The following is a 4584-nucleotide window of genomic DNA, read 5'->3' as shown; positions in this document are numbered from 1 at the left end:
GAGTATTTTGATTGGATAACATATTTTTTTCGAAATTTCAATGTAACTGTAAATAATTTGAATAGAGGGTTGCTTCTATTATATATCGGAAGTAATATGTATTTAAAAAGTCATTACAATTAAAAGAGACCGAAAACCAAGACGATTTATCAGCAAAAACATACAAAAATCTAAACATTAATTTTCTATTAGTTGGTCGCATATAAAAAGAAACTAAAAACGCCAGTTTTGAAAATCCTAACTTTCGGTTTAAGCATCTTTAACAGTTTCAGAATAATGTCATCGGTATAAATACATCGTGGCCGTATTTAATGGGGAGCATCGTACAGTCCTTCTTTGTCCCACAATAACTATGTATACTTATTTCAATCTGCATATTACAATGATTCTAAATGGGAAATTCAGAGCGATATTTCCAAAGAAGAATTAATAGGTAATAATATTATCTACACAATTTATCTTATACCTGACTGGCCAAAAATTAGGACAAGTTTCTTTTTAAGGGACGTTTATCTTTGTTTCAAGTTAATTTTGTGACGTCTGGATCAAAATAATCTTTCAAATAATAATTTAATGATGGGAGAAGTGAAAAGTTTAAATATGAGTATAATAATAATATAATATGAGGTCTCCTCAAGGGATGGAAATAAAAATAAAGTTTTCGTTGAATTTTAAAGGGTTAGTGGTGCGGTAAACTATTATTTCCCACTGAGACACTTTTTCGTATCGTTATATTTATTTCGCATTTTTTTTAAATCTTGTAAATTTTTTAGCTTGGTGATAGACGTAGTTTACAACTGAGTTTGATCGAGCTAGAAGAAAATCTAAAAGAATTTGAATTTTTGAGAAATTGTAAAAAAGGTTGGATACACAAGCAACTGATTCTTCTAAACGATTACGAGATGGAACTAATCAAAATTCGAAATATTCTGCAAAGTATTATCTTATCATAATAAATTTTCGTGAAATATTGTAATTTGTAATATTTAAAACAGCCTTTAGGTCGAATAAAAGTTTTGATTTCTAAAACCGTGTCACCTTTATTTGATTCATCTTTAACCAAAATTTATTAAAACTATATATTAGTGTGTACAATGTATACAGGGCGCGTAGCATTCAAGAAGAAAAAACCTCCAGAAACATGAACGATTTGTAACAAAACATAATCAAAAATTCGATGATCTGATCCTTATCAACTTCTGGTTTCACTCAAACCAGTAATTTCACCGTGTGCATAAACTTGTGCACACGTCACTATACTGCGAGCATTCAACATGGTCTAGGTTCTCGTAGGTTGCCACTACTATCACTGAACTTTATTATGACGCTATTATACAGAGAAACTAATAAATATATTGTTAAGAAACCCAATCTAAAAACATACATTACATTGAGATCGAAGTAATTTGCTTCTAAAACCAGTCAAATTAAAAAAAAAATGTACCTTGAAACACAATATTTACTTGATAGAAACCATTTAACGAAACTACTTCAGTCATATATGTTAATAAACATTTTTCCTGTACCACATAAGGGCTCTAGATGAATTCAAGTTGTACTCATATTTATTTACGATTCCTGTTATCAAGAACGCGGATTAAAGAGTTTTCCTCCACTTTTCCATTTAAGCTTTGAGTCTATGACAAGAAATTCGACGGTTTGACGACTGGTTTAATGTCAGAATAGTTATTGAGGTAGTTGTTCAATCCTTTATGAGAATGGAATCCATTCGGTGAAGAACTTCCACATTCTCGATCCAACTACACCTCTAAACTATTCAGAAGCTAAAACCATGAAGATACTTAATTTTTAATCGATGAGAGATTGAGCTTCGTAGGTGCAAATGCTTCTGGAGTAAGGAATATCTTATCGCCGAACGTAGGAAGTCCAAAACAGAGAAGGAAAGTAGCGACTGAGTACCCTATGAGTTACCAGCGCATTTCGCACAGTGTACCATTGTAGAAATACTGCCCTTTGGAGTATTCGTGATAGAAAGATAATTCCTTTATCGGCAGAGAAGATTGACCGAACTGAGCCCGACAGAGCTCAGGAGAAATGAGCTGATAGATAGCAACGGAAGATGAACTTATCCCAACTCATCCCGCGGTTAGATATCTGGCTTAACCGACCCCATGGAGTGGTTGATTATTATCTAATACTCCGAACATGATTGCTTCATATGCCATCGCTCCGGGATGCTTCATTGTACCTGGGAAACAGCAAGGAAAGCTCTCGTCAGACAGTGGACAGCGTCGAGCACGTTCGTAGCTGAGGTGTTGAAAAAATAAAAAAGGAATAAAATCGGGGTAGTGAAAGTCATTGAAGGAGAGAGGGGCCAGAGGTAAAGGAAAGGTTTCCGAGTCCGACATACCAGTCAGAACAGCAAGTCTTTGCGACACGTAAAAGTATTTTTTCCTACCTCTAAAAAAACCCTTAATTTTAAGATAGTACACATACTATCTTATTGAACTGTTCTATAACAGTTATAAGCTTAAATTAACCCCACCCCTTCGTTTTGTCACGATTAGGTGATGAGATTTACTTGGTTATGAAGGACCAGCTCCTTTTCTGAGATATACTGAGTCTAACATCAGTTTAATAGCTGCCCCAGTTGAACGTATCAACGTTAATTATTGTATTAATTCATACAATTGGGTTCTAGGCATGAAAGAATATTCTAACAATGTTTTTTCTTTATATAAAAATACATTTCAGCGCAATTTTATGTAAGAGATTCCAATGACATTAGATTTTGTCAACAGTCTTATTAATTTTTTTTAATTGTATGCTTTTTGTATATCTGACTCGGCTATGGAAAATGTTGCGTGCAGGTTTTAGTGAGAAATGTTATCAATGTAAAATTTGCAGCCAGCGAAATTGAGGTAGGTTAAGAATCCAGTAAATATTGCACACGACACTTAAAGCTGAATATCGATATTAGTCCAGTTCATATAAAATGAATTCATTACTATTACTGTTAGTTCATATTGACGTAACTGAAAAAAGTGTTTGAAAACCTACTTTCTTGAAAATATATCAGGTAAGTCATTTAATATTGTATTTCCCTGTTTCATTTATTGTTTAAATCTTGCTGTTAAAACTAAAATAGAGTCGAAAATACTCTTTCATTTTCATAAGTTTCCTTTTTGTTCCAAATTACCTTTTGCGATAATTAATTTCGAAGCATTCTTAAAAGTAATCTGCATCAATGTATATATTGCTGGCGTTTTTGGACCAAACACTTTAGTCGTATCAAAGAATATTGTTCAGTCTCCCGTAAAACATTTCAACTGAATTAGTTCTTTCGATTCCAGATCACTTTTTCAACAAAAACCCGGAAAGCACTGCACTTGCGAAAATAAAAAGATGAAGTCCTGCTGTCAAGATGGAAAATGTTCTTGCTGCTTAGATATTTCTTGTTGCAAAGTAGATAAAAGTTCCTGCTGCGATAGAAAACAGTGCTGTGAAAACAAATCATGCGAAAGAAATGATAAACCTCCGTGCTGCCAAGGTGGAAAATGCTCTTGCTGCCCGATAAAAACTTGTTGCAAAGGAGATAAAAGTTCCTGCTGCGATGGAAACCAGTGCTGTAAAGATGGCCCAAGCTCCTGCTCTAAAGGTGCCATATATATTTGCTGTGAAAAGAAACCATGCGAAAGAAATGATAAACCTCCTTGCTGCCCGATAAAAACTTGTTGCAAAGGAGATAAAAGTTCCTGCTGCGATGGAAACCAGTGCTGTAAAGATGGCCCAAACTCCTGCTCTAAAGGTACCATATGTATTTGCTGTGAAAAGAAACCATGCGAAAGAAATGATAAACCTCCTTGCTGCCCGATAAAAACTTGTTGCAAAAGAGATCAAAGTTCTTGCTGCGATGGAAACCAGTGCTGTAAAGATGGCACAAGCTCTAAAAATAGAAATTGTACTTGCTGCGAAAATTGTTAAGCACTATCTGTTGCAAAATTGGAAGTGGTGGTTGGTCAAATATGCTTAAATATAATAATACTATTTTTTTAATTCATATTCTGAATATATTACTCCACTATATGATTTGTAATCATTTCCAAAGTACAATTTCATTTCCTTAAACAATAAATATATCAAAAATTATCGAATTTGATTTATTGCTCTCCCTATATGATCAACTTCTGAAACCAAGTATATTTTTGTTATTGAAAAAGATACAAAAAATTTTTTTACTAATATACAAACCATCTTTGAACGACATATTTCGAAATTATTTACAAAGATACAGATTGAGAGAATGAAAAAGTTTTCAACAAACTTATCAATTTCGAATCAATCATTGATTATAATGTATTTTTATATTGCTTTCAAATTATTTTAAATAGTGAGGTAGTGAGTAGGAAGAAATCAAAATCAGAATTTGTCAAGTACTTCTCAATATTTGCAAAGAGAAATCTAAACCTCCACGTCAGAATAGGATTCATGGAATGTTATTGGTGGTCAGTACTGCTGGAAACTTTGACCTTGAAAGCTCAAATGATCAAAGAGAATGGACAAATCTCAGCGTCGGAAAATTATTTCATGTTGCGAAGAACAGAGACAAATACAGCATGAGAA

General features: G+C 33.4%; 1 long non-coding RNA gene across 1 annotated transcript; it reads left to right on the top strand.

Annotated features, from left to right (window-relative positions):
* The first annotated feature begins 2924 nt into the window (after positions 1-2924).
* On the top strand, positions 2925-3594 carry LOC130453072 (uncharacterized). The gene is made up of 2 exons (XR_008911019.1): positions 2925-3040; positions 3315-3594. It is a non-coding gene; the product is annotated as an uncharacterized LOC130453072 (long non-coding RNA).
* The last annotated feature ends 990 nt before the right edge of the window (positions 3595-4584 follow it).

This window comes from Diorhabda sublineata, chromosome 2 (genome assembly GCF_026230105.1).
Source record: "Diorhabda sublineata isolate icDioSubl1.1 chromosome 2, icDioSubl1.1, whole genome shotgun sequence".
NCBI classification, from domain to species: domain Eukaryota; kingdom Metazoa; phylum Arthropoda; class Insecta; order Coleoptera; family Chrysomelidae; genus Diorhabda; species Diorhabda sublineata.
The sequence above is the reverse complement of the archived record's forward strand: the minus strand, read 5'-3'. Positions and strand labels throughout refer to the sequence as shown.